Here is a 9,354-nt window from a genome sequence, read left to right as displayed (position 1 = left end):
TTTGGCGAAATTATTTCTCTTGTAAAATTATTTCGACAATAACGATATTAGCCTATTTTCGATTAACGTATAAACGGAAATGTTTGTTAAGTTGTAGCATATTATATAACACTTTGTTTTTACTTTAAATGGAAAAAATCTAATACAGCTTATTGAATATTAAATTACTATTTCCATTCCCAAATTTCTTACCAATAAAATGGAACATAGTCAAAAATTTCGTTTTCGCTTGAACAAATACAAGTTAAATATTGACAAAAACAAATAAAAATTATAAATATAACAACTTGATGAAAAAAATACTAAATTACTGCCTTTCGTCTCGTCGTTGTGGACACTGACTATTTGAAAATTACATAACCACTTAAAATGCTTCCTTGTCAACAAAACACTTATGTCGTCACAGCTTCGAAGGGAAGTATTTTTTATGAAATCATTTTGTTTTCTCAAATTATATAACTTTTAAAGTAAATAATTGAACCCAAGAGTATCACATTCATTACATGTTTATAGATGTAGATTTTCCAGGTTAGTAGAGTCCTGAGAAGGACTGTTGATATTGATGTTGATGTTGATCTAGACTCCAAAACCCATGTTCCGTGTGCAGTGGTTTAGTTCCCCTTTTTATTACTGCATGTCATGAATATTGAAAGTAACGTAAATGGTGACCATTCATAATTTTAGAGAATGTTTTAACTTGAAAGCCTCCCATATTATGTTCTTTTTGGGTGTTATTTCCATCAGAGTGTATAGACATTTAGAAGTACGTATTCAGCAGCTATATATTGTCACAGCAACTAACATTTTATAAACCACGTTTTCATTGCTTATTATAGATAGATATTTTTAATGAAATAAAATAAATAATTACAGTTTAATGAAATGAATTCGATTTATAAATTGTGCTTTTAAAGAGCGTTATAAATTTAGGAAATTTGAAGTAAAGATTGTATTAGTATAAATGTAAATTAATATAAAAGTTTATTTACGTAAAACAAAACGCTGAGTTCATGTTTCAAGCGCAGGAAATTTTGTGTTTGGCTTTTGTAGTTGTAAAATATGCTTATTGAAATTTGGAAAAATCGAAACCTAGCTGCCTCTACGAAATAAAGTTGTGGAATATTCACTCATATGGCAACATATCTATAATTGTATCAATATGTATTCTAAGGTATGTTTATTTTTGCCACGACCTTTAACAGCATGTTGTATATATAATTTACATAGCCAGACTAAGTTTACACATTCTTGTATGATAAAACTTTGTATGTATAACAGAGTTTTGTAAGGACAGGTAAGTTTTGAAAAAAATAAAGTTATGGTAAAGATTGTCTCACTACACAGTTTTCCTTTGAGAATATCTTGAATGAAATTTTATATTTCATCACAACAGGAGATTTATTTATTGGCAATTGTTGAGAGTTTGTGTTTGTTTATATCGACTGTTGTTAGGAGTTTTTCGCTTCTTTCTATGTTTCTAATAACGCTATTTTAAACAATAAATGCGACTTTAGATGTGTTGGCCACAAGTCAAAACAGGAACTAATTTGCCAAACATGTCTACGATCATTGACTATAAATAATGTCTAAGTTCACAACCTTAGAAAGAATTGCATGAAGACAGCGTGTCTTAAGTATGATTTATCGTCTTTTGTATGGAAATTTTTAACAATATTTTTATGATTAAGGATGTACATCGTCCAAGCTACTGCAGGCTAACTGCAGGACTGTTGGTGTTGACTAATGTTTTGACAACCTAACAGTAGTCATCTTCAACGAGTTGATTATTATTAGGCTTCATAATACCATGGTTGTCTAGTATGTTAAAAATGATATGTTTCTTTACGTATTTTAAAAAAGTTTTGAAGCAAAATAATTTTGACAAACATAAAGTTATGTTCTTAAATCAGCAAAAATTTATTGCCTAAATTTGTAAGCTAGACATTTTCCAGCAAAGATCAATTTTGAGACCGCTTTAACCGTGTAGTGATGTAAACATTGTGCGTATAGATTTTATCTAGATTTAAATACAACATTAGCGTCAAAGGAAATAGCCTATACTAGACTAGTAGTTTTTCCCAAACACGCACTTTAACTTACGCAGTTGACCTTAAATCTTTAAAATTTTGACGAAATGAGGCTTAAGAGAGGTTTAGCTCTCTACAATAAATGCAGTGTCATTGGTGTTTCCTGATGCAGGAAGTATAGCATCCTCCGAAATTAACAAAATCTCAACTCTCAATTTTATTGATTTCAGAACATCTGGTAGAACTGAAATGGTATTTGACTTTTCAATTGCTATCGAAAAAGGAACAGAAATAAAAGCCGTTTCTCCATCCCCTTGAGATATGTGCACATTTCAGTTGTCGACATATCTTTCTGATGAAACGCCTTAAGGGGTCTGTGTCTGCGTCCAATTGTTTTGTGAAAACATTCGCTTTCGGTTATTAGATGGCTTCAAAATTCTTTTGTCAGTTCATGAGTGCCTTTGTTGCAAAAAAACATATAACAACTAAACTGTGCATTGGTAGAACATTTCTCAGAAATGTTGTAAAGAACATCTTCGTTAATAAGTAAATATAACTCTCAAAAAAGTATAGTGTTTTAGTACATTGTCTAATGTTTGGACATAACTTTGGAACTTGGAATAGCATATAACGATTAAACTGCTTTAACTTATTCTTTGCGTTAATGACATTGTTAATTGTGAAAATCATTTTGCAAACATAATAAAGTGCTACAGATAATACCATCCTATTTTTTTAATTGGGTGAAATATTCTAGAGATATTGATAATCAACTGATTTTAATATTGGATACGGTTGAAGACATTTATAAATATATGATTATCTTTTTGCTGGTGTATTCAAATACAATGACTTTTGAAAAAAGAGTTAAAGACTGCAAGATAGAGTTACATTGATATTTAAAATAAACGAACCTGCAAAATACCTGACCTGATGAATGGACAATTTTGAAATTTTTGTAATACAATTCTCTAGCAATGTATTGATATGAACACTAGCAGTATTTTCAAAAAATTATTTCGAGCGCCTACAACCGGAGAAGAATACGCGTAATAATGATTTTAGCCTTAAAATTCCAGAAGTAATAAAAGAATGGAAATCTGCTTGTCATTATAATAGGATTATATGCAATTATATAAATTAATCTATAATATTGGAAGTTTAAAACTATAGAAAACTATACAGTATTTTTTAGCTTTGATTATATTTAAGCCTAGTTGTATTCTTCTTTTGCATGTTTAATATATAGTTGCAGGATTTTAGTCAATTTTGGAAATATGTACATTTGAAAATAGCTTTCTCGAATGGTTAAATTTCATTCTTCATAAATTCACTAACAATAGCATTGTTATGGTAGCATTAAAATTTATGTAAACTGTTATAACTTAATGTCCTGTGTACAATTTTTCAATGGTGTTTTGTAAAGATCAATTAATATTCAGAGCCAAAGCTAGAACAGTAATTGGGGACAGGGGTAAGAGGTGTTTATTCATATATTCACTTTGTGCCAGGCTAGGTAATTTTCGTTGAAAGTGACTTTGCTTTCTATAGAAATTATGCAAGAAAATACATGTAAACATTCCACAATTAATATAGCCAACTTGGCGAATTAGCAAAGTCTCTCTCTGAAGCAAAAACAAAACATGTTTTTAGATCAATGTTGAATAAATACGAGCTTAAAAAGAGTAGTCAAAAAATTTCAAACAATTACATTTCTTATAGCATAAAATTATATAGTTACAAATGACACAAGAATTGTCCTAATGTCCAAATTTGCTGCACAGCAGTATTAACTTATCATCATAATCTATATTTAAATACTATGACATACATTACCAGAATGAACGAATTAAGATAATTTGTTGAATACGTAATGAAGGGAACATTTATCATTAAGTTAAACTTGCACCCCCATCCTTTACAACGTCCTCGATCTTTGAAATGGCCAATTCGATTAAAATTTTTCTAAAAATAGAATATTAAATTTATGTTAAAATTAAACAAGAAAATATCCATGAAAAAGAATATCGCTTTGTCTTGTTTGAAATTTGGTAAAATAATATTTGTTAGATATAAATTTCAAAAATACTAAGCCCTTAATAACCGAGCTTGAGGTCTTTACGGAGAAATAACGGACCGAGGTGTTTTTGTACAGACCGAGCCCGTAGAGCGAGGTTTGTACAAAAAGACAGAGTTCCGATATTTCTCAGTAAAGACCGAGAAAACGAGGTTATTAAAAGGATTGTTATATGGCATTATTTGAACTGAAACGAAGCTTGCTTTATTTCTCGTCCTTGCTGTTTTTACGGTTTGATTTTCACTTTGCTAGTTTTCGTCCATAAAAAATAAATCGTTTCAAATTGTATCGTCTGGATAGTTAAACTGTTTTCCAAGTATTTTTCTTTCGAATCACATTCGTAAATGGTTTTTTGTTTCGTTTATATTGCGTTTTGCTGTTTGCATTAGGAAGTTTGTTTACACTTGACTGTAAAATTACGCGTTTTGGACCGTGGTCGATTACGGAAAAATAATGGACCGGCAAAAATGTTTCTGAGCCAATGAAAGCGCACCATTTTGTCGGAGGTGACGCTTGCCATTACATTTGTAAACACCTTAAAGACAAATCCATTGGAAAGATTATATTCTTTAGAAAATATAAACCAATAGTGTTTTTCTAAATGAAATTTGAATTTAAAATTGAGAAGCTATAACTTATTTTGACATACACGGCATCCGCTATTGATAACGCTTGTCAATGAGCTTTATTAGAAGTTGTTATATTGTTTTTTCATTCCAACACAAACTACAGATACTAAGTGCAGTAATGACATTTATATTAGCTTATTTTAAATCTGCTCACTTACTGTTTTGACACCATCGACCTGCAAATCCAAACGAACATCTACAAGTAGGAACAAATCTTCTACGGCGTCTATGATAGAACTTTCGAAAAAGTCTGTAATAAGAAAATTTAAATGCATTAAAAAACGAGAATAAATTATTTCAATATTTTACAATAAAGCTACCTTTTGCCTGGGTTATGTTGATGTAGGATATGAGCACCAATACCAACACAACTTTCATATTTTACTCAGTGTTACAATATCTTGTGATTAATGAAATGATCTTCACTGTAAAAAAGTATCTGCTGTAGAAATGTTCCTTGTTCAACTTATCAACTCGCTATGACTTATTAGGCTATGTTCCTCGTCTTATATAGCCAAAGTATTCGTTGGTTACCGTTTTGTTCCTTATTGTGATTGTTTTGCCAATGGAACAAAATTTCTCTATGATCATACGCCCATCTAAGTTCCGTATAAACAATAGCATCTGTTTGAAAAAAACCGGTACTACTAAATATAGACATATTGCATGTTTAGCTAGTTGAGTGGCAAAACGTCATTGCTTTCACATATATTTGTTGAGAGGCAGGACAGTGTAGTGAAAGTAAATATGTTTCCTATATCTTTGTAAAATTTTGCATTTCATTCAAACTACTCGTATTTCTTTTCCCTAAATTATTGTATTCTGATGAGTTTTTCTCTGGAAAAACAAAAGAGATTTCTTTGAGTTTAGCGTGTCTTCGTATAGCTACATTGGTGATTTTAGCTGTTTCAATTATCTTTTGACATGTATATTTTGTTATGATAATGTCGATGGATAAAGTGTTCAGTTTAATTGAGCAATTATGAAAGTATGAATGCAGAATTTAATAGAAATTCTAAGTAAAGTTCAGATTTTTGTAGAATAATATAACAATTAACTGCAGTTTATTCCGTGTTGAGCGCACGCAAGTAAATCTTCTTCAACTTGAAGACCTTTTTTATATTGAAACGCAAGAGAAAAATTAGCGATAGATCAAGTCTTGATACATGGATACTTTAGAACATTTCAGTTCATAATAAAACGTTAATAAAATGATTTCATGCATGCTACTCACGTGTATCAAACTTGTTCAAGCACGTGCCTCATTCCAGACAAAATGTGAGAAATCACGGATGTACGAAAAGTTACGTATTTTGAACTGGGAGCGGCATATTAAGGAAGCATATTTGTAAAATTAAATATTTTCTGTTTTCAAATACATTAGTGTTCTTTGAATAATTTTTGTAAAGTTCTTTTGCTTTTTTTTGAAATATTTTGCTTTAAAGACAAAGTCTTATAATTTGTATATATAGCTACAGCTTTTAGCTATATAATAAACACAGTGCAATAAAATTAATATACTCGTTGACTAAATCGGGCAAAACATCTCATTACTTAATTTTGGTTATCGTGTTTTAAAATCACTAAAATAAACTATTTTTTGTATTGCACTTATTGACAATAGTTTCACAAGAAAATCTGTGTTTTTATTTATTTTTGTAACAAATTATGTATACTTAGGGGCTGATTCAATGAGTAGCCGAGTAGCTGGGGATTCAGCCTAGCATTAAATGATTTTGGCAAATGGAAACAATAAAATTAATATACTCGTTGACTAAATCGGGCAAAACATGTCATTTTGGACGGTAAAGTTATCAGTATAAGAGGGAAAACAATGAAAGTAGTTAAATCAATGATGAAAAATTGATTTATGTTAATTCAAGATTAAGGGTCGGTTTAACGAAGGCGATTGAGTAACGGTATCTTCTTCAAAGATCTCAAAGGAAAAAATGTACAATTCAGTTAAACTGTGCAATTAATAAAATACAATCTTGGTACTAAATTTACAAGTTCCATTATCGTATGGCAAATACAACCACCTTTTCTAAAAGTTTGAAAACTTGCAATTACTATATACAACGAATAACGTTATCCTGGCTTCGTTCAACCGACCCTTTCAAATTTTTTATCCTCACTTAATTTTGGTTATCATGTTTTAAAATCACTAAAATTAATTATTTTTTCTATTGCCCCTATTAACAATAGTTTCACAAGAAAATCTATGTTTTCATTTATTTTTGGAACAAATTATATATACTTAGGGACTGATTCATTGAGCCCGAGTAGCTGGGGATTCAGCCTAGCGTTAAATGATTTTGGCAAATGGAAACGATTCAATACTCATCATCAGATAAATCTTCCCGCACAGTTTCACATAATTCTGATTTAATATCTAGGCAAAACATTTAAAATCAAAACCACCAATTCGGCCTAGTTTGAGAATTACAACAGAAATGACCTTGTGGCGCCTAACAAACAGTTGCCTCCTTTCAATGCCTCGAAATTATTACAAGCCTTACTGAATCCCGGATTTGGGGGTTAAATAAACAGCTCCTTACATCAGTTTCAAATGAAAGTCTGTCGGCATTTGGTGAAATAAATAATATTTTAAAATATTAGAAAATTGGAAAAATATTTTCTCTCGTTTTAGATTATTTTGACAATATGACGAGCCTATTTCAAATATTCGGAACGGAAATGTTTGTTTTGTTTTAATGTTGTGACTGATTTTGTCCTTAGTTTAAATTCGACATATTCAACTACACTGCATTTTGTCCACTTTCTGTTGATGTTCATTTAAAAATTACGTAAACCACTCAAAGTGTGTATTTCAATGCGATAATGTACTTCCTTGTCAACAAATCACTCGTTTTTACAGTTTCGAATGATGTATTTTGAATGAAATCTTTTCGTCTTCGCAAATGATATAACTATTAATTATGATATAAAGACTCTTACATCCTATTTTCCGCGTGCTGCGTTTTAGTTCCCCTTAGAAATTATTTTAATCTTATAATTAGCTAAACGCGTAAATTAGAAAATCAATACATGGATTTTCTGAAGAATTTTCAAGGTAGGATTTAAACATCACAAAATTTATCGTTGGCTTATTGCTGTGACGACGGAAACGTGAATGGTAATTCATAATTTTGGGGAATATTTTAACTAGAAAGCTTCTCATATAATGCTCTGATCGGGTGTTCTTCAACGTATAGTGAATAGTATAAAGCAAATTCCGAAAAAGCAAGACATCTTGTGGTTGCAAAATATGCAGCAAAACAAGACGAGAAGTGAACTGTAAATTTTCGACTTTATTTTAAAGTCTTCCTCAGACAGAATGATCACTTCTCGTCTTGTTTTGATGTTTATTTTTCAATCTCAAAATGTCTTGCTTTTTCGGAATTTGCTTTATACTATATTTCTTTAAATTATCGGCCGGTCATGGTTTTTGGTATAGTGAATAGAGTCAATGAACATTTAGAAACACTACATATTGTCTCAGAAAGATTATTATAAACTGCGTTTTTAGTGCTTACTAGATATTTCTGTTTAAAAAAACAAATAAATTCAGTTTAATGTAGAAAAAACGACCATATGCAACATACTGCAAAATAATGCAACACAATATAGTTAGATCAGCTCACGACTCTTTAATTCTAGATAGTAAGTACATGATGCTTTTTGTGGAATATTCACTAATATGGCAACATATTTATAAACGCATCAATATATAGTCTAAAGTATGTATTTATCAATACTTGGCACGGCGTTAGGTAATTTGCATGGCCATAGTAATTTTGCATACGTATAACAAAGTTTAATCGTTTAATTGTGTCACACAAACACTTTCAATCATGCAGATGTAAGGAGATGTCGTCAATATATGGTAAGGATTGTTTAACTTGATTAAATTTTACACAGTTTTTCTTTGAGAATATTTTGAATGAAGTTTTATAATTCATCACATAGTTTATCGAAAGTAGTTGGGATTTTGGTGATTGCTATTACTAACTTTTACTATGATTCTGTTTTGACGCTATTTTGAAGAATGCGTTCACGCAGATTAACAAGACATAGTATTTTATACAGGGGCGGATTGAAACTACGTCACATTCAGCACGTGACGTAGTTAAATTCTTCACAGCAGCGGAAAAAATTAATCAAATTTTAAATGCCCCTAGCTCAAATTAAAAATAATTTGCCGCGTGTGGAACGAAGTCCGTTTTGTCGAAATGCCCCTAGTTGAAAATAAAAACAATTTGCCGCGTGTGGAACGAAGTCCGTTTTGTCGAAATGCCCCTAGTTGAAAATAAAAACAATTTGCCGCGTGTGGAACGAAGTCCGTTTTGTCGAAATGCCCTAGTTGAAAATAAAAATAATTTGCCGCGTGTGGAACGAAGTCCGTTTTGTCGAAATGCCCCTAGTTGAAAATAAAATAATTTGCCGCGTGGAACGAAGTCCGTTTGTCGAAATGCCCTAGTTGAAAATAAAACAATTTGCCGCGTGTGGAACGAAGTCCGTTTTGTCGAAATGCCCCTAGTTGAAAATAAAAATAATTTGCCGCGTGTGGAACGAAGTCCGTTTTGTCGAAATGCCCCTAGTTGAAAATAAAAATAATTTG

At 30.9% G+C, this 9,354-nt stretch overlaps 1 long non-coding RNA gene across 1 annotated transcript; it reads right to left on the bottom strand.

The window, feature by feature from the left end:
* Positions 1–3,724: 3,724 nt before the first annotated feature.
* Positions 3,725–5,208, bottom strand: LOC124440191. Its single transcript, XR_006946598.1, has 3 exons — positions 5,054–5,208; positions 4,892–4,983; positions 3,725–3,992 (listed from the first exon to the last, which is right to left on the bottom strand). It is a non-coding gene; the product is annotated as an uncharacterized LOC124440191 (long non-coding RNA).
* Positions 5,209–9,354: the final 4,146 nt, after the last annotated feature.

This window comes from Xenia sp. Carnegie-2017, unplaced genomic scaffold (genome assembly GCF_021976095.1).
Source record: "Xenia sp. Carnegie-2017 unplaced genomic scaffold, XeniaSp_v1 HiC_scaffold_2, whole genome shotgun sequence".
Taxonomy (NCBI): domain Eukaryota; kingdom Metazoa; phylum Cnidaria; class Anthozoa; order Malacalcyonacea; family Xeniidae; genus Xenia; species Xenia sp. Carnegie-2017.
This window is presented reverse-complemented; position numbering and strand designations above follow the sequence as displayed.